Source organism: Dermacentor albipictus, chromosome 6 (assembly GCF_038994185.2).
Source record: "Dermacentor albipictus isolate Rhodes 1998 colony chromosome 6, USDA_Dalb.pri_finalv2, whole genome shotgun sequence".
Lineage (NCBI taxonomy): Eukaryota > Metazoa > Arthropoda > Arachnida > Ixodida > Ixodidae > Dermacentor > Dermacentor albipictus.
Genome location: NC_091826.1, coordinates 105,764,263 through 105,791,274, shown reverse-complemented (window position 1 = coordinate 105,791,274; position 27,012 = coordinate 105,764,263). Strand labels below are relative to the sequence as shown.

Genomic DNA, 27,012 nt, shown 5'->3' with positions numbered 1-27,012 from the left:
TGATGTTCTTTAACGTACGTGTCCCAAAATCTAAGTGCACGTGCATTTTCTATTTCGCCCCCGTCGAAATGCCGCTGCCGCGGTTGGGATCAAATCCATGGCTTCTAGCAATGCCATAGTCGCAAGCTACCGCGGCGGGCACAGAAGTGTTGATTTGATGATCGACAGCTTCCGTGGTTTCGCCTGGACCCTGCCGTGCGCTTTAATTAATGCGGCTCTGCTTCCGCACGCCCTGCGTAGTTTGGATCTGCTTGAAATTTGTATGATGTTTATTTTTCAGGAATAGGAGCAACGTTGTACCGCGTACCTTTAAGCTTATACACTTTCCCCGCAACCGCGGTCATATAGTTCTAGGGTTTGCTTGCCTTCTCCCGTCACCTTCCTTGTATGGAAGCTGCTTCTGCTCCCTACAGTTCTATTTACGTGCCCTCTGGACTCGCACCTTAGTAGTAAGGGAAGCGCTGCAGCTGCAGTTTTTGCAATGCTTCTGAGGGGAGTCACAGATAATTACACTGCAGCTGTCAAGAGGCTAATGTGGCGTCGACCTGGGAGCTCCAGAGGGCATTGTGCACATTCGACGCAGTGGAGTGAAAACGAGTTGATAGCGCCGCCTTTCCTTTGAGTTGAGAGCGTCTGTCCTGTCCACTCCGTTTGTTCCCGTCCGTATTTCCGCTCAACTACACATGATGCACCAACTTTCTACGCTTTGACCCCCCCCCCCCCCCCCCGGGCGCGGTGTGCCTGACAACAGCAGCAGCAGTGGGAAAGTCGAAGGAAGAGGCAAAGAAAGCTTCGCTTTGAAACGGCGATAGCGAAGGGAGCACGAGGAGAGCGAAGGGCCGCAAGAGACGTGCTCCACGACGGCGACCCACTACGATAGTAGCGCGCACGCCGTCACAGTCGCCGATGACGTCATTACTAAGGCATGCGGCGAGCACGTCCACAGATACCATATATAGAAACAAAGCGCATGCACTACTTCGCCTGCGCCGCTAGAGTGCGCTCAGCGGGAGCCATGCAGTCCCGTGTTCACGTTCTCTTTCTGAACAGTGAGCAACGAAAATGGTGGAATTCAAAACACTGAGAGCTGTGCTCAAATTTTGCATTAGGGAGTAGTGTAATTGTCAGTGAATTTTCTTTCCGTTTCCAGTTCAGTTCCAGTCCAATACCCTGCTGTCAAATTGTACTCACGCAAAGCCACCAGGATTGTTTCAGGGCTTCTTCCAAGACTAAGACAGAAACTGTAAGCAACATTACTAGATAATCTAGTAGCATTGCCTATAAGAGAAGACAAAGTGAACTGAAAAAGCAGTTTCTTGCCTAGCTGCGATAGTTTTGTCACATTGGAGGCTTAATTGTGCTTCTGGATGAGAATTCATCTGAGTCAATGACAGATTGCACACCATCACTTGCATTGAGCACGCTTCTTCGCACTGCACCACCCACTGATATAGTATAAGACTTGCCACATCATCATGGAGATGTCCGGTTCTTGTTTATCCAACAGTGAGCCAATAAGTTCCGACTACACTGTCGTGAAGAAGTGGAAGTGCCAGAAGACAACCAAAGAAATGAGTGACCAGGGCCCCAACGGACCGCCTAGTCTGACTTACAGGATTGCTTTTGTACCTCTCGACATCTCCAAGAACTTCAATTCTGTACATAGAGATGCTCAACCCTTACTTTGGTAATGTGGCTCCAAAAGAAATTAACAAAGTGCATTTCAATAACTAAACAGTACAGTGGAAGTAACGACACAGGCTGTCCTAAAAAAATTTTAAACTGTGCGCATACTAGAAAATATAGAAGTCGTGTCGTTTATTGTGCACGGCGGTTGCACTAGGACAGGCGTTTTCTGTTGTCACGATTTACACCAGCGACGAAAAGTTACAAAGGTTTCTGTTTTCAACAGTGAAGGTCATCAATTTTCTTAACTTCAGTCGCTTGACAAGCGTGAAGCTTCTCTTTGAGGGAGACACCTACCTGATCATGTCAAGGTAGACTACTTGGGATACCTGGTGCATCCTTATGTGCCCTGACCACTTTAATGTCACAAGTGCCTAAGCCAGGCCATGTCAGTGCTGTCTGCACAGGCAGATGGCATGTTCCCGTTATGCCATGACATATCTTCATGCTAAGCAAAAGAAATGAAGTGCTCAAATTGCAATGGACCCCGCAAGGCCAATTCCAAGGACTGTCCTAAACAGAAACAGTAGATTAAAATACCAAACCAAATGAGCAAGACAAGTATGTTCCACAAATAGGTGGCAGTATCAGTGCCACACCAGAGATGATCGCGTTAATGTGGACAAGCTGTAAATCCAAATGAGAGCTTCCTGACTTCAATGCCATAGGTCTAGCCTAAGGTAGTTGAATTGGCATCGATAGATCTCTCCAAACCATTGCTTCAAGTGAGCCATGCAAGCCTGGAACCAAATGTATGGCCACGCTTGTCGCCACGCACACGAACCTTAGTCTATCAACATGAGCAAGTGCAGTGCACTGAAAAATTGCCTTCAGATTCTGTCATCAAAGCCACGCTGTGATAAATAATCGACACCCTGCAGCTGCTACTGTCTAGTTTAAATACAGCAGTGGTGCTAATAGCGTCAAAACTTATGAAACCTGCAGACAGTCTCCTAGCTACTCTGTAGTAACCTCTACTTCTGCCCGCGAAGATGCCTGTGCTCTGCTGTGACATATGCACGTACGCATTGCACAAAAACTGTATGCTGTATATGTATAACCCTTATCGTGTTCACCATAGTAGCAGGCTAGAGGCACTTCACTCAGGCGGACCTCTCCACCTTTCAGCCATCAAAAATTATCTCTTGACTGTAATGTCTGCATCTCCCAGGGACTTTAAATCAGTCACACAAGTCGTGGCAACAGTAATTTCTTACTTTATTGTAACGAAACAGCATCAACAATATATCAATGAAAGAACACAGGAGGGAGCACTGGCTAATCAGATTACTGTTTTACACCCTATATGCAAGCACAGAAAACTATTCAAAGCCAGGACAGGCCAAGCCTCCCCCCCCCCCCCACTTCTACAATAAAAAGCTTCCATTAGCTGGGAAACAGACAACAGGAGCCCAGCTGGTTACCTATTTGCCATGAGAATGCAAAAGATCTTCACGAGTTGCTTACAATGATAGCAACCAATGCAATTCGGTTATGTAGATCAATTGAAAAGAAACAATTAAAAAGGGGGCACAAGCGTAACAATGCCAAAAGCACAAGGCTCAATACACTGGTGTACTGCACTACGGCAACTGCCGTTCTTAATGTCACTTTTCTTTTTGCCAGCACTGTTTCATGGTTGCTTAATGGTACCATGGTTGCTATATTACACAAAATTTACAATCGCTGCCACCACTGAAGTAACACAAATATTTCCCCATGCACTTATGCAAGAATCTAAGACATCAAAGTCAACATGTGCCATTGCTATATCTGTATATATGACTAGAGGAACTTCCATCAAAAATACACAGCATGTGAAGTGGACTATAGAGACATGTAGATAAATACCTGCAAGGTAAATTCTCTGCTGAACGTGTTAGTTTAGCTCAGCCTATTGCCCATGTCATGAGTACTGTCACAGTAGGCACTGCAACACACAGAAGCTAGTCTGAATTTGAAGGCATACGTGAATGTTGCCATGCGTACTGACTAGCACTTGACTGTCATGTCTTTTAGTGAAGCCAAAGTTCACTAAGACTGCCTGCCTATTTGTGTTTTGTATGGCAGCATCTGGTGGCATTCGGTGCAACCTGCTGCAGACATCAGGCCTCTTAGTCCCCATGCTCCAAAAAATGTCAAGCTTGTCTGCCAATAGAACTGTCATACATTCGGTTTATTCAATGGGGCATCACCGCATTTGTCCATATATTTTCAGCAGCTGTCGGTCGGGTCAGCCTTACAGCGAGGCGAGGTCATATCTGGACCTCATCCGTGTTTTCATGAGCATGATAATAGCGAATCACAACTGGAATTAGCTAACATCCAAAATGGCAGCACGACAGTGAATCAAAACTTCCATCTCTGAGATGACATGGCACTCTGCTACGGTCTTATAGGCCATGGTGTGAATGCAGACTTGTTACAGTTTCTAGGCTCATCTGAATTTTGACCCATGAATTTGCATTGGTTACATTCTATGACAAAACAGCTATGCATATCCACACACACATGCTGTTGATCTAGCTCTGAGGTGCAACTGTGTTGATGCTGTCTCTGTTAATAATGTGCCAACTCTCATCCTTGAAGGCAAGTTCACCCACCTCCTCAGCTTCCCAACCTGACTTCAGTTTGCATAAATTTGCACAAAATGAGAGTTTGATCTGTTTCCTGAATTTACACATGAAGAACTGCTAAGGAACTAGAAAATCCTGCCACTAAAGTGGTACTGCACTTTCTGGCATAAGCTATCATGGTGTGCCAGAAAGTGCACCGCACGTCACGAGCTCATTACAAAAGTTAATGAACGCATCACTCATGGATTTCTGTTTTAGAATAAGCTTGTAACTGCACCATGACCTGCTGCTAAAAATGAAAATACAGTAACTCTGTGAAATGCTATATTATATAGCATCTTTGTGAATTGCTATTTCCAGCGAATCTTTGTGAGAACCACACATTCTTGCAACCCAATCAACAATTCATGCATATTAAACTTAATTGGCAGCCTTGTCTTATTCTCATACGTTTCTAGAGTTGCACATCATTACCCCAAATCGCAAAAGCGGGAAAAGAAGTTGCTTCATGGACCAGCATGTCAACAGAGCCTTAACAAACAAGTTACTTGAGTTGGGCAATAAAGGAACTGCTGATTACTGCCAGAGGCAGTTTGAAAAATTGCGCTAGCTATCTGCTGCCATTTTAACATCCCTGAACATGCGTTGAAGATGTCAGCATTAGGAAGTGAATAAAAAGCCCAAAATGACCTGGTTTCTTTAGCACTTTATGCCATTACATCTTTGGGAAGAATGTCTTCGCACCCATTAGTCATTAGAAAGTCCACTTCACCGTACATCCAACAATGGGCTAAAAATAAAGCTTGCATCATTGCAGCACATGACAACTTGCAGGATATATATTACTATATGGCAGTCTGCAACAGGACATGAATATGTGAACAGCATAATCTGACACAGCTGCCAGAGGAGTTTAGGACAACGAACAATGGCGTTAAACAAAAGCAGAACATTTTGGTGATGCAGCATGCTCATTTTTGGAGCAACTGTGATGCAATGCATTCAATGCAAAAAGCAAAGGCAACAAAATATGAACTGATCCTATTGCCTGCTTTCTCCATCTTTTGCCTCACAGTTAGTGATGCACAAGAACCGCACTACGGTCACTGCCAGTGATATACAGGCTGCAGTCAAATAAGGCTATCAACTTCAGCAGTGGAGGCAGTGCCCTGGTGTGATACCTTCTTGCATTAAACAAAAATGCAAGCCGTGTGCAGTCATTCACTGGGAGCCTCTACTGCCATGCCGCCCAAAATATTTCAAAACACAGCCACGTGGATCCTGCTCAACATGTCTACATCTTCCTGCCTTCGCAGTAACACTTGAACATGGAAATATTGACCACTGTGTCCATATACAAGCCAAAGTGAATAGTTTCTAACTGCTGAGCAATGAGTTTTCTTTTAATGTTACAATGAATATATCTTGCAAGAGCAACAGCCCTCGAACTGCCATTACTTTGAACACTGTGGCCCATGACTCCACCTGATCTTATAAGGGGCTGCGAGAACAATCCGAAAGCTTGTTTTTTTATACTCTCTTTCACTTAGACCAACTATTTCCAACTGATGCGTTGCAGCAGCAGGTGCTTCCTACACTACATACCACAACTTGCTCAGTTGGCATGCTTCAAGCCTTACACCTGTCCAGCAATTGGCAGAGCAGTTGTACCGATACTGCTGTGGTTACACAATTATAAAAGGCAAAAGGAAGGAATTGGGAGCCAAATGACATCAAAGACTGGGCCCGAAATTAAATTAACAGCACTACTTGATACAAGAACATCCAGACTGTATTCACAGCACTGCTGCCATTTGAGATATGCCCAATCTTGATACTGTTGCTCAAAAGCAAGTTACCGCTGTGCCTTTGCTTTTGTATTATGCCTTGATCAACTTCCTGCCAGTGCTGTTTGTCCTTTGTGCTAATGAGCCGTGACACTAGCAAGTCTTATGCCATATTCAAGAATGCATCTTAACTTGAAGCCCAAGCTAGACTTGACCTAAATGATGCCTATAGCGAATGAGCCGAAGGAAACAATGAGTGTCTTGGACATATCAATGCCAGATGTTTAGATCAAGTCAAGCATGGCCTTCAAGTTAAGATGCACTTCCAAATACGAAAGTTACACCTTGGAGATGCTGCCCTCATTTGTTTCATTTAATTCAGACAAAAAGTTTGCTTCTCATGAACCAAAGCTTTTTTTGATGCAAAAGACTTATATGAACAAAAGGTTCATTTTACCTTTAGCTTCGTGGTCAAGTTCATGGCCCAGCTACGAGCAACTAAACGCCAGCTGCAAGATGTTGCCAGCAGATGGCATGGTGCCACAAGTCACAAGACAATTTTGATCGTGCTTCATTTCTGGCCGACGGCTGTGAAATGCCTTCACAGCATGTGGTAACGCTGCATGTGAGTCTGCAAATATTCCTTCCGAGTGAACGACCTTGGGCAGGCCGCACAATGGAACGGGCCCCCGGTCGTATGCTGGCGCATGTGAACGGTCAGGTTAGACTTCTGCCGGAAGGCGCGCGAGCAGACGGTGCACTTAAATGGCTTCTCACCCGTGTGTACGCGCATGTGGGCCGCTAGGTGACCCTCCCTGTTCAGCTCGCGGAAGCAGATGGGACATGTAAACCTCTTTTCGGGCTTGCCAGGACACTTGTGCTTATCCAAGAGCACTGCGCTAAAATACGTGCGGAGGCAAACAAAGCATTTGTGTTGCCCAGGCAAGGACAGGGCATTGCAGTCTGCTGCATCTACAGCACCTTCTATGTACTCGTCACTGCAGGACTGAGTGGAATCATCCAGTGCATCCATAGTATCTTCGTCGGGGACGATGACCAATGGCACCTGCGGCGGCTCTGCCTTGCACTGCACTATTTCAGTTGATGCCTGGGAGGAAGCTTTGGAAGAGAAAACTGGAAAGAATAAACAGGGTGTGTTAGTCTCACTGCCACCAAAGAACTGTTTCATGAAGGCGTCAATATACCGTTCACTTCTGAACACTGAGCTCAGCTTACCCGGGATAAAGCCTCGCTTACAAAGTAGATTTGCAAAAAATCTTTGTGCTAGCACAGGCAGCTAAGTGTGCAACCATAATTGCACTGCAGATTGCCTATGGTTCATAGAGCAACAGCATGCAAAGAAACTATGAGATGGTGAATTTCTATGTATGAAGACAACTATGCTATAGTGAAGTTTCTGGATGCATTAGGAATGATCAAGTGAACATTCCTAATGCAACTAGGGCAGCCACGCCATCATGGTAGCTTGTTTCACTTGTGCATGATACCTCACCACAGAGCATATCTTAAAACGGACTGGCGGCTCCTGGCACGGATGAGCCTGTCGGTGCCAGAAGCCACTAGTCTTTAAATACAATAAATTTGCACAAATATTTTTAGTCCTATGGTGTCATTTACAAGAAGAAAGTTGCCTGGCTAGCACAGTCGAGAATACGGATAGCGGTACTGTGGACAGTCAACAACTACACAAAAGTAGAATCGCAACAAAAACAAAAACACTTCAGGGTTTATGACAATGTAACAAAAGACAAAAGAGAATAATGCACTACCAAGTTGCCAGGCATTATCAAAAGATAACATGGTTTAGTGATTGCTATTCAGTAGAAAAAAAAACAAGTCAGGACATTTGGCCATCGCAACCATGTCAAGTCTGAAATATGGACTTGTACTTAAAAGTCGGGACTTTCCCACTAAATTGAGGATGGTTGGCAACCCAAATTGTGATCCAAGAAGTTACAGTGCTCTAGAGCCAAGAGGTTTCACAGGTCACAATCAGGAATACAATTCGAGAGTTTCAGAAATCATTAAATAGTAAAAATAATGCATAGGTTCTTTCTTTTGCACGAACTGCACAAACACAACTGCCACTCCAGAGTGGGCCACTTCATAACATAGACAAGCAGAGAATAAGCTTTCTACATTGCCCTTTGTTGCTTACTATTACCTTGGAAAAGACGGGGAATGTGGGAGATGGCAATTCAAGACGATGAGCAAAACGTGAACAAGGTGAATGCAGGAGCCAACGTTTCGACAAGTGGACTTGTCTTCTTCAAGCCTTGAAGACTTGCCTTGAAGAAGACAAGTCCACTTGTCGAAACGTTGGCTCCTGCATTCACCTTGTTCACGTTTTGCTCATCGTCTTGCTATTACCTTGGCACTTGTACTGACACACATGTGCTGCTCGAGAATGAGGCCTTGTCGACAAGTGGGAAAGAAATGGCGTGAGTAAACACATGTTAAGCACGACACAAAAAATGCATCTCGATATTTCTTTCATGCAAAAATGTAACAGTATCTGCCATTGATCCCTGATAAACACAATCTAAACAACGACAAAGGAATCTCCTTGACGGCTTTGCAGAAAATATGGATGCATCCAGGTGCACTGAAGAGCTTCAATATGCAGATTGTCAGCAGAAACCTGGAAAGAAGTTTAACATGATTTATAAACTAGACTTGTATGCAAGCCAAAACTGAGTGATCAAATCACCAACGCCTTTCACTCAATCAAGAGTATCACGGTTTGAGATATTTCAAGCGATCAATGAAGGCACAAAAAGAGATATTTGAAGCTGGAGCCAATGTTTCAGTCTGTCTTTGAAACATTGGCCACAACCTGATATTATTCTCATTTAATTCCTCCCATTGTCTTCTGCATAATATCATGCAGCCATCACGAAGCCTCAGCACACTGCACACTGGCCTGTTACTTAACATTGGGAGAGGGGAGTAAACAGAGTAGTGGACGATGAAGTACTAATGCAAATTTTCTGACTCCACTTTGTTTTAGAAACTGAATTCCAGCCAAGTGCTGGAAGAAATAAAATTGCAAAATTACCTGTACTGACACCAGTGCCTGGTTCAACTGAGGTCAAGGTCTTTCCATATATAACTGACAAAATTTGATTCTTGGGTTTTTATACCTCAAAGCCACAATCTGATTGAAGAGTGAGGCTGCCGATGGGGGGCACTTAAATGATTTTGACAACCTGCGGTTCTTTAATGCGCACAAGTTCACGGCACAGGTGCTTTAGCAGTTTGCCCTCATCGAAATGCAACCACTGTAGATATTGCGCTTGGCATCAACACATCGTGGTCACTGAGTCACAAATGTTATGATCCAGAACAGTATTCCCAGAAACGATGTATTTATTCGATTATAAGGCGAGGATTCCTGCCTTCCCGTTCCCAGTTGGGGGACCCAAGAAAAGTAACTTAAGTATGCACACTAATATAGGGTGACATAGAATCGGCAGCAGATTATTGAGACTCAGTGGGGACTGCCCGAAATACCAAATAATCGGGCACCCCCAGACGCGCTGCTGCGAAGCCACACCATAAGATGAAATTCAGGCTGCTGTGAAGTCAAACATCAAACAGAAATTTGCATATAACCTCCTCCCCCCTGCCTTTACTGTTAAATTTTCCGAATTCTCGGTGGAGGTTATATGCAAAATATACAGTACTGCCTCACCTGCCAAGGTTTATTAGTTGCTACAATGTGCGCTGCTGCGTAAAATCTGGATCACTGAAAATGTGGTGCTGGGTCTATCAGCCTCACATATGAGGCCAGGGGCGACTTCGAGGCTACAAGTCTGAATAAAAACCTTGCCTTATACTTCAATAAATACATAACTGCAAGAAAATCGAGCGAAGTCAATAAAACAAGAAATATGGAAAAAAACACAAATGACACTGTTACACCTATGAGAAGTAAAGAAAAAAAGGGGGTCAATTTTTTTTTGGTAACAGCCATATTAACACTTATAATGCCTGCACTAGGATGCTCTAGATCGTCCACTATGTTGTTTTTCTTATTCCTACGTTTCAGTATAATTGAAAGCAACTTCATTTTCCTTCGCTGTTCCCTGTTGCAATGTTTCTGCAGCACATGCACAATATATGAAAAATGCAATTCATTAGGTGAAGCCTTAATTCGAACACAGAGCATGCTGTTTTTTCCTCACCACCCACTGAAGACTGCTTACTAGTTTTCTACTTCGAACCCATTTTATGGGTTCGAAGTAGAAAACTAACATGAAGATGACGCTAAAGCTTCTAAACAAAGAAGAAATTGAATTTGAGTTGAAGTAGAAAGTAGAAATTGAATTGAACTTTATCAATGAAAATGAAGCATGCCATCAATTCTGGCACAAAGAAAAATACAAAACCAGCAAAGTTATAGGAAAATAGGATTTTATATATTTAATGTCTATCGTCACCACTTTCGAACAGCACTGTATTTTCTATGAAGACAAAAATCTCATCCTCCTTACAGTCCACAGTGCCTTTGATATTCCGCACTTATCTAAAGACTCCACAACTATCACTAATGGGCTGGTGACCCACACCTAGACTAGCACTTTGCTAGTTTGTCCTGTGAGGCATGCAGTTCTCCAGAATGCCAAGAACATGTGACGTGATTTGTTGTTGCTAGCTTAACACGTAAAATAACTTATCTTTAAAGAGCTTTTGTAATCAAAGACTGAAAACGGGGCGTCGTTGTTGTTGTTGTGCTATGTGAGTCGCCATCTTGCAATGGCAATGACGATGACAGTAGCTTTGATGGCAAGCTTTGCAAATGCAGTTTTGCCTTTGCATGCGACTGTGCCACCAAAGCAATTTCGGGCAAATTTTCTTGGTAAAAAAAAAGAAGGTTCACGTTAGGATAAGGTAAATATAGTATTATTCATTTTGAGCTACCATTTTCGCTTTTATATCCCCCTGAGGTAGGCCAAAAATAAGTGTTCTCGACAGGGCAACTTTATTATCCGGTGAAGGCTAATTTCAGGATGAAAATAACGAGTTTGTACCACATAAATGTAAGGGTGACAGCCAAGACCTTTGGTCAGGATCAGATTAACCGAAAAATCTAGTTAATCAGCATCAACTTAATGAAAGTCCACTGTGTTTTGAAGTACATGTACCCTAACAAAACAACAACACACCAGGTATATGTGGCGTAATTGGTTTCTGTTATGCAAATATTTTCGGAAACGCCTGACCATCTTTTTTGAAAGGCAAATATGACACAAATTCTTTCAATAGTATGGGTCGTTTCTCTCTATTACCCCTTATTATTATAGAAAGAGTTTCGCGTAACATTCTTCCCACTTTCTCGCATCCCGAGTGCCCCCATGCGCTGTCCAAAGGATACTTCCATGCAGTGAGCAGCATGGCATGCCTAGTTGAGCTTCGCTGTCCACGTTGCCTCAGTGATCAAGTACCTGCATAGAGATGGGCACCTTATGTGCCTATCATTTCACAAATTACACAGATAGCAAAGCCAACTTTCAATAATTGCACTTCGGCAGTTCTCTTCATCCTCTCCACCTTGCAGTGTTGTAGAGAGTTTACTTTATCAATATTCTACGTACAGGATAACTAGTGCTTCCTTCCAACACTAAATTAGGAAGAGTTCGGTGCATAGAATGCCCAGCAGAATAAGCCACAATGAAATTGTAGGGCTTTAAACTAATTATTATTGAAAACTACATCAAGTACTGGGACTGCATTGCAGGGCTCCTAAAGTACCCAGACAGAAGATATTAGGCACAAATCAAAACTAAAAAGCAAGTAATGTTTAAGGAAATAACTGATTGTTCTGGGACTGAGCTGGCTCCTTGTGATGAGCGAAAGTGCCCACACATTGAGTGCAGTGGTGATTTGCAAAACTTCAATTAAATTGTGCGGTTTTAAGGTTTTCTAACTGGTTTGGCTCTCGTTCGCTCTCCTCTGTGGGATGCCACAGTGGATGCGGGTTGTGATCATCAGAATAGTTATGAGCATCAAGGCCCAGCTTATGGCAACATACTGGTGGCGGGCCATGTCAGTGGCTTGGATTGGTATGGATTCAGGCGGCATGCACTCTTCATTCATGGTAAGTTGTGCCTTGAGATGAGTGAAACACTCACTGACCTACACAAATGCATGAACACATCAATATGCTTAAAATGCTAAAATATGCAGTGTCGTAAAATAATTTTGTGACACTGCATGCGTTAGATGTGACCTAGATAGCCAAAGCCTCAGCCCTATGGCAAAGCACTTAATGGAACGCATTAACAACTCTGACAATTTTGGTTGTCGTTCGCTTTGCTCGCCAAATCTACTGTTTCGGGACAACGGAAATGCTGATTCACGTTCACCAATGCATGAACATGTCAAAATGCTTCCGTACACCTCTCTCGATTTTTAAACCTTTGAGCGTCAAATTAAAATGTGACTCCCCAGGGTTAGATGCTTTTATTGCTGATTTAAATTCTTCGGAATTTATTGCAATTCTTTTAGAATGAGCATAATGTTAGAAAAAATATTTCCACAGAGAAACATGCATTGTTTATTCATCAATACAGATGGGCTTGCAATACCTATAAGAACAAAAATGTAGATACACTGAACTAGATGTGTACCATTAAAAATCGATTTGACAAAGTGATGACCACGCTTGAATTACTTCGTTAAATCGAGGGAAGTTCGGAAAATCGAGTGAGAGATTTTTTAATCCTTTGAAATAAAAAATTGTAACGTAGCAACACCCAAAAGGTACTGCGGCATTGTATTTGCAGCTAACCCACACCTGTGCATGTAAAATGTCTACGAAGGCCAAATACCACCGCCTCTAGCACCATCTGGTATGTAAGAACGCTAACGACTGCCGAGTCCGTTGTGCCGTGCATGGGCGAGGCGTGCAGCCTCGTCAAAATAAAGCTAGGGCTGTGACTAGGGTGCCTAGATGTTTTAACGTGATAGCGTTAGAGCACACGCTCAAAGAAAATTATGGCTGCGTCAAAGTTAGAAAGAAATCACAGATTTTTTTTTACTCATTTATTTCTGGAAAAGCTTCATTAAATTGGGTTTAGTGCAAGCTCATTTCGTTAATTTGGGTTGACGACAACATTGAACCGTATGGGTACTTGCTGAAGAACGGAAATTTCTTCATTACATCAGGAACTTCATAAAATCGGGTTTCGTTAGATCCGAGTTCTAACTGTATTCTGATTCGGCACTTGGGTAGTTGTCTGCATCGAAAGAATCGCCGCTCGACTCAGTTACAGCAGAGCAACCGGCAGGCATGCCCGTAGCGTAACTGAACCGTGTATGTGAGCGCACACAAAAGAACTCGATGGTTGTGCACCTGTAGAGAAACCAGATGAGACTAACCAAAACTAACCGCCATACGGCCGCACATGTAAATCAGTCTCTAAAACACCAGTATAAACAAGCCATGGATGGAAACGGACTACAGAGCAGAAAAAGAGATAGTCTTTGTATCCACACAGGGTGCAGGCAGCACTTGTTGAGCAACAAAAAGTTCAAAATTTGGCACATTTTTCAAACATACAGATGGTGCCATAAATATATGGCATTGACCATTTGGGACTTGTTCGTGGTGCCATATATTTACGTTTTTGACCCCCAAAGGGTTAAACACACCCTTAGTGATTGGTCCTGATCACAAAGAGGCTAGAGAAACCAGAATTATTTTCAATTCCTGATATCTAAATTGCAGGAAGCACATGAATTAGCAATGTTTTACGAGAGCATACCACGGATCCATTGTTAGTAATTGCTGTATCGACAGCAAAGACTGCAATGAACCAAGCTTGTTAACAACCGTACCAATGCTACAAGAAGTGTCAAGAAGCCCCTTGAAACAAGCAAAAAATGCTGCAGCCCTGCAACTCATGCTGGTGGGGACCAAGTGCCAACCATGCGACACCTGCACATGCCTTTGCGATTGCGTTAATTGCTCACGCAGTGCTCGCCAGCCTCAGCTTCCGCTTGTCGCCTACTTTTACCTAGAAATGAAATGGCCCCAAATTTGAATACAACAAATTAGGATACTTCACATACTTTCCAGTATCCATCTATGTCCAGATCTAAATTTTTGCTTTTTTGCCAACTTGGGTCACTCGGTATGTGCCGCTCTTCAGTGAACGTCTGAGAGCTGATGCATTTCTGGCGTCCTCTCTCTCCTGTTTTATTTCACACTCTGATTTCTTTCTGTTTCTTCCAAAGCAGAAGACATGCATCAGCTATCAGAAATCGAACTAGCCCAGCTTTTTACCATAACCTCAGTGAATCTCGCTGTTGCCAACTTAAGGTCACTGGGCATGAGCAGATCTTCAATGAACACCTTTGATGCCAACATGGCTCACTGGATTTATCAATGTGCCGCTCTTCGTAATAATGATCAAACATATCATTACCAATTACACACTCATCATTAGATGGAATGTTACTTGTGTTGCCAAGCATCTCCAAAGTATGGGTGTGCTAAATATGTTTTCTCTCAGTCTTTCAGTGCCATTTAGGAGGACTGTTGAGGTCAGGTTTCTGCACGATATAAATTTACGCTGTTTTCTTGTAATTGTTCTTAGGTTGTATGAACTAACATAAACCATCAACCATTATTATTTTTGCCCTGAAGTTGAACGAGAAGTGAACTGTTTTTGTGGGGCTGGAACAAAAAATGGAATGAAAAGGTTTCGGTTCGAAGCTTTGCTGATGATGACAGTGTGCTGCGTTAATCTTAAAAACTCATTCAAAAGGTAGTTTTGCGTGCTAAGCTGGAGGCTATGGGGACTTGCCATGACTTTGGGGGATTTAAGAGACATGGGCACTAATGAATAGAATCAGTTTGAGAAGTTGAAGTCGAATAGAATGTGCAATTTGATTTCCTGAATGCGGTACAGCTGAGTCTTTCCCAGGAGACTGATTTTCAGCTTACCTCAGAAGAAGTTAAATTGGCATGCGGCGACCGCAGACTGCAAACATGGCTGGGTCGACACCGCACAGTCAAGTGGTGAAGCCCAGCACAGTAGGAGACCAGACCATGCTCAAGTTGCACAGCATCAACCTAGGTAGAAGATATAAAAGAGGCACTTTGAGCCGACCAGGCCTAAATGGTCCCAGAACCGGCGTCTTCTAAGCAATGTTTCTTGGAAACGCCCTATTCAGTTTAGCTATTATGCACTGGCATGCATCGGTATTCATGTAAATGTAGCCGAAAGGAAGTGAAGATAAGGACCTGAAAAACTACGAGATCATGTGGCTGTTATTTTACAATAAAGGATACAGACAATGCACATAAAGGTCACTTAAGAGGAAGCTTTAGCTCGGATGCTCCTATCTAAATACATGTAAAAGGAGAATTTGTTTTTCTCGGTAACCACTGCACCAAACTTGACGAGGTTTGTTGCATTTAAAAGAAAATCTTAAGATCTAGTGATTGCTCGTTTCGAATTTTGGAGTTAGGTCGTCAATTTTTTATTAAAAATTGGCGAAAATCAAAAATTTTCAGAAAACGAAACTATGGAGTTTACAACTCTCTAACTCAACAACGGAAACAGATAATACAATTCTGTGAATTGCATCTAATAGAACATCTAAAGCGGACAAAATTTATATGTTACACATGAATATTATGAATGAATGCATGCCTGCTCAATACAGCATAAATTTACCACCTCCTACCACCCTCAAACAAACGGCCTCACTGAGCGTTTGAATCGCACCCTTACAGACATGCTATCCAAATACGTTTCAGACGATCACCGTGGCTGGGACCAGGCTCTACCTTATATCGCCTTTGCGTACCACTCTTCCCGTCTCAACACTGCTGGCTTTTCTCCTTTTTACCTCTTGTATGGCCGTGAACCGATGCTACCACTGGACACTGTGCTTCCGTCCATCACAGCATCAACTAGCGCTTATGCCCGTGATGCTATCGCCCATGCTGACCATGCTCGCCAACTTGCGCGCACTTGTCTGCAAGTCTCTCAAGGCAAATAAAAGCAACGCTACAACCTCCGTCACCGTGGTGTCAATTTTGTGCCCGGCACCCTTGTGTTGCTTTGGTCACCATCGCGTAAAGTTGGTCTTTGTGAAAAACTGCTTTCCTGCTACACAGGCCCATATCACGTGATACGCAAAGTGACCGATGTCACCGATATCACGAAATCGTTCTAGTCACGCCCACTACGTCCTCTGCTGTGACAACCAGTAACATTGTCCACGTCGCCCGACTCAAACCCTACAACTATCCACGCCCCTTGGATATTTAACAGCACCGTGATGGGGCTTTCGCTGCTGGGGGGTAGTATTACGATATCATCGAGCGATGCTCAAGGGACGAGCAGCCGCGAGAATGACGACGAAGTGGGTCTGTGCTCTTGGCGCGAGTGAATGTCAGCCTGGCGCTGTGGCTCCAGTCCAGTGTAGATAGCCTGTAAATAGCCTCTTTCATCTGTCATTCTACGCATAACAATATAAACAAATTTAGTAATATGGAAATACAGTTTTTGCAGAACCCTTGTAAGCAACATAACAAATTCATGTAAGATGGAATATGACATATGGAATTTGTCCGCTTTGAATGATCTAATAGATTCCGTTTACAGAACTGCGATATCTGTTCTTGATGCAGAGCTATGAATTTGTAAACTTCATGCTTCTGTTTTTTTTTCAGACGGTTGAATACTTGAATATCTTTTTTTTTAAACAAAACTCAAGCCATAAATCATAATTCCGCTTCCAACAGTCACTAGAATTTAACTTTCTCTCTCAATTTCAACAAATTTCATTAAAATCGATCCAGGGGCTATCTCAGAAAAACGTCTTTGCGTTTTAAATGTATTTGAATAGGCCGTGTCAGAGTTGGGCTCTAGCTAAAACTTCCTCTTAACTGCTAAGCACTGTCGGCACAGAAGTCACAATAGATATCTAAAAGTTGCCGCAGAAAAAGCTCAATCAGCCTTTCTTCGAAGGGGTTGCAAGAAACACTGAATCAATCTGGACTGGTAAAGCATTAGAACAAAACCATATTTTGTTTAGTGCACCAGAAGAGAGGTTGATTACATGTGGGGAAATAGGGGCTGGACTTTCTTCAATTCCACACAGACACTACAGTGTTAGTATACTAGTACGACATCTGAAATTTCAAAGTATCTTTTCTAACTGGGCATGGTATAGAGCATGAAGAGTCCACAAAACTTGCTATGTTGTATTTTTGGGTCATTTACAATGCAACAAAATGCTCCTTTATTGATCAATAATTACTTAAACCTGAATGGACACTGTTAAAACATATGACACCACAGGAAGCTAACCTGTGAAATATCAGGTTTGATGCTTTCCCTTGCCTTTCATCTTTGCTTCTTGTTTGGCTTACTCAAGCTTCATCTCACAATAGGAGTAAAATTTTTTTGTTGAAGTGTAATATGGTAACACAGCTTCACTTAATGTTATTCTTTGGTATACCTTCAAGCCAATTGAACCCTAAGACAATATCATCACTGCTCTACTTGAAAAAAACATCACTGGTGGTTAGAAGACATGGCTGATTTCAGAAGAAATGTGCCATCTATGATTGGTGGTCTTTCCTGGCTAGAAACTACAAAAGAGTGAGTATTTGGGTCAATACAGTGCTTACACACATTACATGCTTGTTTTGTCCACAATAAACTTGAAAAGCTTGTCACTTGCAGCAATGGCACACACAAAATGCCCATTTCACTGCGACGGCAAAGGCTCTGTTTCGCCATACCACATATGCTATGCATTACTATAGCGGTGAAAGACGTTGCCATCATTCCAATGCAGCGATATCAAAATTTTTTTTAGAGCTGCTGAAAAGGATGGATTGTGAATGAAACAGGCAAGCAGTGCATGTGAACATGGTAATAAACTGAACCAGCTGTAAAGCCCTACCTCAGCGTCAAACTTCAGTGAAAAAAAAAAAAAAAAAAATATATATATATATATATATATATATATATATATATATATATATATATATATATATATATATATATATATATATATATATATACCCTAGCGGTTTAAGTCGAGTGTATCACACAGCCTTAAGTGGAAAGCAGGCTCAATTGACAAGCTATGTTTCCTGTACTTTGTGGAGCTGTTCCAACTATACACACACATTTAAGATGTTAAGGAAAATACAAATAGACTCAAGGTTGTACCAGCAACACAAAACCGTTTGTGGAGGGAGCTGTGGGGGTAGTGAAAAAAATGGGCTAGAGGACGTGTTGCATTAAAACAGGTATGCAAATCAGCCAGGACACTGCAAAATCTGCAAGAACATTTCAATAATTGAAGAAATTAAGGTACGAGGGACGTTCAGGAAGTATGTTTCGTCATTTTTTTTTAAACAAGAAGAAGGTACACCAGGTGAAGCAAGTAATTGCCATAATAAGAATCCACACCTGCTGCTGGTTCAGCGATGGAAGGAACATCAACAGTGGAGAAATGACGCATGTCCAAAGCGACGAAGAAGAGAAAGTAGCAGCAGACCGGCATGGCCGAGGTTATTCGAGTACAAATCACGATGGCAGACAGATGTGTGCCGATAACATGGTCGCCTGTGGAAGTGCATGCTGTTATACGGTACGAATGGGCACTTGTTCTCTGCATTGGAAGCTGCGCTCTTGGGACGTCACTTCCAAAACAATGCCTAGTTGGAGCAGGCTGTGCGATCATTTCTTGCACCACAGGGCACCCAGTTTTACCAGAGCGGTTTCTCCAAACTGACTGCCGGCTACAACAAATGTCCCAATGTCAGTGGCGACTATGTGGAAAAATAGTGCAAGGTGTATGCCATGATGCCATGGTGTATTTTTTTTTTGGCAATAAAACCTCTGTGTGAAAATAAATGACGAAACTTACTTTCAGAACATCCCTCATATTTGGAAAATATGGAATTTATTTCTGAGGTTTTATGAGCCAAAAGCAGGATATTGTTATGTGTAGCTGATGCCCAATGCTATTTACAATTTATTTACAGGGGAGCTAACGGAGGCCAAAATGACGACGCTATATCAAGCGGGCACACACGTCGCCTTCTTCCTCCTCTGTGCAGCCACACTGTGTGTGGCAGCAGTTCCGTAGCATCATCCCCGGCAGTAGAAGCACCGTCCCGGTGCTTAATCTACACATCCGCGGTGAAAGGTGTGTGGTATGGCTTTAGTCTCGCCACGTGAACGATGTCGCTTGCAGCTGACGATGACACTGAGAGGTCGGCGGAGGCACGCTGTAGTGGGAGACTCTTGATTCATTTTGGCCACTTAAGTACTTCAGCAAATCTAAGTATTTAAGCATTTTCTCCCTCAATAAAATTCAGCTGCCACAGCCAGGATTGAACTTGCGACCTCAACAGAGCAAAAGGTGCTTTGGAAGAAGCAAGGGGCACCGTTGAATGAGCCTCGAGTCACTTTTTATCAGGCAAAGGAATAACAAATTCATCAGTGATACACTTGCCAACTTGAAGTGTGACAACTGGTCCCTAGAGCATTTTTGCAATATAATCTTCCTTATCTGTCATAAACAGTCTGCCATGTTTTGTTTTCAAATGCTTTCTGACACTACCTTTTTATTGGCACGTGTACAAACCAGAAAGATTTTTCACTTTTTAAGTACACCATCTCATAAAAATATCAGTTCCTACTTGAGTTATAATGTTGTTATCTGTCTAGCTGCTTTACTCTCAATTTCTTAATCACGCCAAACTAACTGGCACGACATGTCTCGCCCAGTGCAGCAATACCTTGATTTGGGTGAGTTGGTTCATCATGACAGTTTTCGTAAAAGCGCTCTAAACCTGAAGACGAAGGAACACATACGACAAGAATGGCACTGCTTCCAACTGGCATTTATTACAAGTGGTCATCTACGTATGCTGTGAGCGCATGATGTACCTGACACGCAGAGCATAAATAGATGACCATTTGTAATAAACGCCAGTTGGAAGTAGCGCCAGTACTGTCGCATGTGTTCCTTTGTTTTTAGCACATTTTTATGAAAATTGCCGAGTGCCTTGCAATGAGCCAAGCTATCACTCTATCTCACTTCTTGTGGGCAAGATGTTGCACAGAGGAGGCAACTACTGTGGCATCCCTCACCTACTAGTAGCAACAGGGGTTTCAGCAGCATGTCTCTTTCGTTATATGACAAGGAACTTGCATTCTTGGATGCTATGCTATGAACAGTTTTTTTCGATGCTGACCATTTTTAATCTGTCACACAAATGTAATGCATGTGCAGCTCCTTGGTTATAGAAAAGTCTGTGCTATGAAATAAAACTTCAGTTGGTAGTGACACTTTGTTTGGCTTTCACCGCTTTACGTACACTTTACACTGATTGCAGACATATGTCATTGCGCCCTTCACGCTGCCATTGCGTGCAACAGGGCATGTGGGCTTTGGTATGTAAATATCCTTGGCCAAACCCTAAGAATAGGCATACACCACAGGTCAGGTGCCTGAACAGACAACAGGAGGCAAGAAGTGATGAAGCTAGCACCAGAAGCAGCTGCGTGTGGAAAAAGAAGTGAACAGAATGGGGTCGCAGCGCACTCTGAGTGAAGAGCGGTTAGCTACACAGAAGTGAAGAAGTTGGCACTAGAAGCAGCCAGGTGTGACGAAGTGAACAAAATGAAACCAGAGCGTGAACTGAGCAAGCAGTGTTGAGCTATCTTAGAAGTGAAGACATATCAGTAAATATGAAAGAAAGCTTCGCTTAGAACTTATTCCCACGTAAGTGCGAAATCTGACATTTTTGTTTTGTTTTTGTGCGTCTAATTATTTTCTGGGACAGTATTTAAGATTGCACGGTACTTTTTGTCTTAAAGCGAAGCCGGCCGGCGTTTTTCTTTGCTTCTGTATGGGTAAAAAAAAAAGAAAACCGCTTAACTGGCAGGCAACACCGATTTCGCAGCACAACACAATTGCTACAACAGCTGACGCAGGAAGAAATGCTCCATGTTCCGCACACTGCAGTAAGCCTGCGCCGTCACTGAACTTGCGGCGCACATTTCTTGGTGCTTGATTTTTCGCGGCCAATGCGAAACCTAATTAGATGGTGTCGTAGAAGAGACTTAAGTGAATTGTACTTCACGTATGTATCATCAACCCCAGGAAACAGATGACGTTCCTTTTTCTGTGCCGCTCTTTGAACCTTCAGCGTATAGCTGTAGACGACGCGGCTGTGAACATTTCGCTCGAGTGAGAACAGCTGGGAGAACTAACGCCGAAGTTATTTGGTTGCACATGTTGAAGCGAAACGCGTTATCCCGCCACACGAACGCACGAAATGGACGCGCACGACCCGTGCACAAGCGTCGATTCCTGTGAAACACCGCAGACATTTCGTCCAGCGATGTCGTACGTCGGAGCTCTTGACGGGGAAGACGTACGGTGCGTTGTCCTTCGTCATCAATGCGTACGCAGTAGTCATGAAGGTCGCCGCGAATCCACGGAGTCAGCGATACTGATTTAGCACGGTTTGGCGTGCAGAGCACCAAGTCCGTGGCGAAGCATTTTCTTGAACAGCACATGAAAGAGCAGCTCTGTACGCAGTTAACGCGGAAGCTAAGTCAGAGAGCAGTAATTGAACACGCTGTGATAACTGACGCTACTCGTCCACTGAAGCGCTTGGTATGACTGAGATAAGCGACCACCTTTCAGAGATTAGCAAAAGCTTCAGCGTGCGTTGTGTCGCAAGATGGCAAGCTGCGTTGTTGATGTAACATGGTGGTCGCCATTGCTCCATGCTGTCAGCGATAGCACTGCCGGATGACTGCCGGCAACGCTACTGGCGGTTCGTTGAAACTAAAGTGCCGTGTGTCAGAATATGTCAATTGAACCGATTTTCATGAAGTTCGTTGCACGTAAAAGAAAACGTTAAAGTCTACCCGCTGTTGCAAATATAGTTTTGAATGTACACGCATTCAACTCGCAAGAACAAATGAAATTGACAACCTACACACGACCTCAGATTCGTCCACGCAAACAAAATAAACGTTTTTTGGAGACTGCTAAGGAATACACCCCTTTCTGTAAGCTTCTCTTGCGCCAGATGAACTCTGTGTAAGAGTGCTGAAAACCAGTCAATTTGGTAATGCTGTGCAGAAGGCGTTACAAGTTGTTCTTTATTCTATGGCGTTACCTTGCACCATCATGGCCTCTATCTTGTACACGTTCGAAAAGCCGACGTTCGATTTCGCCTCGCGCGATTGCCCAGGCTAATCTAGTCCAATTGCGTGAGGCGAAATCGAACGTCGGCTTTTCTAACGTGTACAAGATAGCGGCCCTGCAAACGAAAACGCTCGCAAAGTTCGTGCTTGGGGCCTTGGTAAGTTGGGTTTCGACTGCAGCGCACGGACTGCCAACACCCCCCCGGGGATGTTGTGCCCATGTCATCGCTCTGTAGTAACGCACGACACGCCCTTTAACAGCTTACGGCATCGCGAACTAATGGTACCGCCGGTAGCTACGTTCCAAAAAGCGCCCGGCATGCAATCAGTGCACGCAACTAAGCCATAGAATAAAGAACAACCTTAGAGAAGGGAAACTGTACCTTTGGCAGTGGTTCGAAAATAAGCAGCGGCAGCGCATGGAACTAACTTTCGGGGACGCCAGATGACGTTGCTCAATCAGGAAGCGGAAGTGCAAACTTTTTTTTTTTAGCGCAAAATTCAATATGGCCGTTTTTTGCCGGTCGCGTACGCTGGTACGTGCCGTGCTTGCCCTGCAGGCTATGCGGCATGCCTCAATGCCTTCGCTGCCGCTTAGCTGGTGCGTTCTAATTGCCAAGAGCCTCTACTGACGCCCATACAAACAAGCCACAAGTGAGTGAACAGAACGCGCGACTTTATTGGCAGAAGACAAGCAGTGTACATCCTCGTGCAATAGCAGAAATAAAATTTGCATGTCGAGATACGCTGGAATCATTGACGCGAGCTCGTAAACGGCTCACCGTCGTCGTCGCACGTGGTGGTCAGGTTAACGAGCAAGAACCAGCAGCGGAAACATATTGGACAGAGTGTGCCACTTATTTGCAGCGACAGTCGCCGTTAAAAATGCCCAAATTGCATTGCGAAGCAATCGGGAGACGCAGGCATCTGCTGCCGCAGCCTACACAGCGACATGGGCTACCCCAGATTTTAGCCGTTCACTCCTTTCCAACCTGCACGTTTCTTTTCTTTCGGGGGCCGCTAATGTGTGGCTCACACTTGGTGTCTCACATTGTCTCGCTATGGACAAGTCGCTTTCGTGGGCATCGCCTCCATCAGCTACTTTTGCGGGCCTTTCCACCCATGTAGCTATCAACTTCATACGCATCGGACTATGTAAGCACGTATGCTGGTCTCCGTTCATGCCTAATCGCGGCCGAGAAAGGCCAGAGGCACAATATGCCCATTGCTGCAGCAGGAAAGCGCGAACGGGGAGCACGAATCACGGTGCATGAAAATTGGGAGTCTATGTCGCTGTGCAGGCTGCAGGAGCGAATGCTTACTTCGAGAGACTGCTTCCCAGTGCAACCGACCAGGCCGCAATATTCTAAAAACATAACACTGCGACCATAACCAAGTGACATAACAGCAAAATTAAACAGCAATCAGTCACCGCATGAGGTTCAGACAATACGTTATACATTGGCGACGAACTATATGGCAACAGTGAGCATTCACATACACGGGTCTCTTAGGGTACATTGAGCTGCCTACCTACAGGCGTAGTGCCCGACTTCGTCGCACGTGGTGGTCTACTAACGAGCAACAACCAGCAGCAGAAACAGATTGGACAGTGTGTCCCACCTGTTTGCGGCGACAGTCGCTGTTAAAGATGAGCAATTTGCAGTGCAAAGCAGTCGGGTGACGCAGGCATCTGCTGCCGCAGCCTACACAGTGACATGGACTACCCATCATTTTAGCATTGACACCTTTCCAGCCTGCATGTTTCTTTCTTTTGGAGGCCGCTAATGTGTGGCTCACACTTGGTGTCCCACATTGTCTCAATATGGACAAGTCGCTTTCGTGGGCATCACCTTCATCAGCCACTTTTGCGGGCCTTTCCACCAAACTTCATACAGGTCCGACCATGTAAGCACTTATGCTGGTCTCCGTTCATGCCTAATCGCGGCCGAGAAAGGCCAGAGGCACAATTTGCCCATGGCTGCAGCAGGAAAGGGTGAATGGGGAGCACGAATCACGGTGTGCGTAAATTGGGAGTCTATGTCGCTGTGCAGACTGCAGGATCAAATTCTTACTTCGAGAGGCTGCTTCCCAGTTCAACCGACCAGGCCGCAATATTCGAAAAACATAACACTGCGACCATAATCAAGTGACATAACAGCAAAATTAAACAGCAATCAGTCACCGCATGAGGTTCAGACAATACATCATACATTGGCGACGAACCATATGGCAACAGTGAGCATTCACATACACGGGTCTCTTAGGGTACATTGAGCTGCCTACCTACAGGCGTAGTGCCCGACTTCGTCGCACGTGGTGGTCTACTAACGAGCAACAACCAGCAGCAGAAACAGATTGGACAGAGTGTCCCACCTGTTTGCGGCGACAGCCGCTGTTAAAGATGAGCAACTTGCAGTGCAAAGCAGTCGGGTGATGCAGGCATCTGCTGCCGCAGCCTACACAGCGACATGGACTACCCATCATTTTAGCATTGACTCCTTTCCAGCCTGCATGTTTCTTTTCTTTTGGAGGCCGCTAATGTGTGGCTCACACTTGGTGTCCCACATTGTCTCAATATGCACAAGTCGCTTTCGTGGGCATCACCTTCATCGGCCACTTTTGCGGGCCTTTCCACCCAACTTCATACACGTCCGACCATGTAAGCACTTATGCTGGTCTCCGTTCATGCCTAATCGCGGCCGAGAAAGGCCAGAGGCACAATTTGCCCATGGCTGCAGCAGGAAAGGGTGAACGGGGAGCACGAATCACGGTGTGCGTAAATTGGGAGTCTATGTCGCTGTGCAGACTGCAGGATCAAATTCTTACTTCGAGAGGCTGCTTCCCAGTGCAACCGACCAGGCAGCAATATTCGAAAAACATAAAACTGCGACCGTAACCAAGTGACATAACAGCAAAATTAAATGGCAATCAGTCACCGCTTGAGGTTGACAATACATTATACATTGGCTACGAACCATCTTACAGGCATAATGCTTGCCTTTGTCACATGTGGTGGTCTGGTAACGAGCGACAACCTGCGGTACAAACAGATTGGACAGAGCCTTGCACCTGTTTGAACCAACAGTTGCCGTTGAAGATGAGCAACTTCCATTGCGAAGCAATCAGGTGACGCAGGCATCTGCTGCCGCAACCAACACAGCGACATGGACTACCCGGCATTTTAGCGTTAACTCCTTTCCAACCTGCACATTTATTTTCTTTCGGGGGCCGCTATGTGTGGCTCACACTTTGTGTCCCACTTTGTCGCAATGTGGACAAGTCGCTTTTGTGGGCATCACCTTCGGCAGCCATTCTTGCGGGTCTTTCCACCCATACGGCTATCAACTTCATACACTTCGAACCATGTAAGCACATATGCTGGTCTCCGTTTTGAGCAAATCATGGCCGAGGTAGGCCACAAGCACAATTTGCCCATGGCTGCAGCAGGCCAGAACGAACGGGGCGCACCAGTTACGGTGTGTGTATACTGGGAGTCTATGTCGCTTTGCGGACTGCAGGAGCAAATGCTTACCTCGAGGGACTGCTTACCAATGCAACTGACCAGGCCCCCACATCTGTAACACAGTTACCACAACCAAGTGTGGCAGCAAAACCAGATTCTGCAATCAATCACTTCACTGTAGCTTGCACAAAGACCCAGGCTATCAAGGAAGAGGAGCAATCATCAACGAGACTAGGAATATGGAAAATGAGAAAGCTTGCATTCAAGAGAGAAGCCACTCTGCTCTGCAAGCATTGAAGGCTAAAAACACCAAGAAAAGTAAAATGGTGCATAGCACATGTGCATAGGTTAATGCAAGACGCATGCCGATGCTGCATCAGCTATTTCAGGAGAGTAATTGCGCATGACAACATACACTAGAAGATACTGCTACAGATATGTTAGGCTGCTAGACAGTGACTGGTATTAAGTATCAGCGAAATATCCAAATATAAAGGTTGACCTTTATATTTGGATGAGGATGAATAACCTCTAACAAAAATGGGCAATGAGAAAGCTTGCATTTATAGAAGAAAAATTACACTTCGCACAAACGGAATTAACATGGCTTGGAAGCTGATTAAGGACAAACTGATGAAACTCAATCTTTTGGCCAGCGTCGTCCGTGCTTGGTCAGATGTTGCAGGTGCATCTGAAGACGAAGAATTTCTAGAAAGTCCTTTTTGAGTTACTTGGATGACTCAGCCAAATGTCCGTGCTGGTGGAATGGTGGCTGAAGCTCTTTGCAGTCTTAACACAGTCCTTTGCAGACTTGATATCTCATCCATATTCTTGTGCATGTGCTTCTTTGTTCTTGGTGTAAAAGCCTTGCAAATTCGGCTCCAGCCCCTTCCTGTTGGTGCAGATAGGAGCTCCTGTGATGACCAAGATGTGCTTGGCATAGACTCTGTTGGGGCAAAACGGTGACACGTGAGATATAGCACAGATTAGCCAAATTTATGTGGGTTTTATATGTTCGAACCAATTATACTGAACCATATATATGAACAAACATTCATATCTGCTGCAAACGGCAAGCCAATACAGCATAGATCAAACATATTTATTTCTGAACCATATGTTGTTTACCTTGTAGTAGTAGCCAATGTCCACACAATGACCTTGTCGTAGCAGGCAGCAGCTTCTGTTTAGTGCGTGGAGTGTGTTGCTTTATACTGGTGCCGTCCTCATTACTGCATGTCTGGAACAGAAATTTTGACTGA

At 44.1% G+C, this 27,012-nt stretch overlaps 1 long non-coding RNA gene across 2 annotated transcripts; it reads right to left on the bottom strand.

Annotated features, from left to right (window-relative positions):
* Positions 1-8,404: 8,404 nt before the first annotated feature.
* On the bottom strand, positions 8,405-22,160 carry LOC135905050 (uncharacterized). 2 transcript variants are annotated; one of them, XR_011515360.1, is made up of 3 exons: positions 21,477-22,160; positions 15,024-15,152; positions 8,405-11,517 (listed from the first exon to the last, which is right to left on the bottom strand). It is a non-coding gene; the product is annotated as an uncharacterized lncRNA (long non-coding RNA). The 2 variants fall into 2 exon arrangements; XR_010565306.1 differs by having other exon boundaries at positions 21,505-22,160.
* Positions 22,161-27,012: the final 4,852 nt, after the last annotated feature.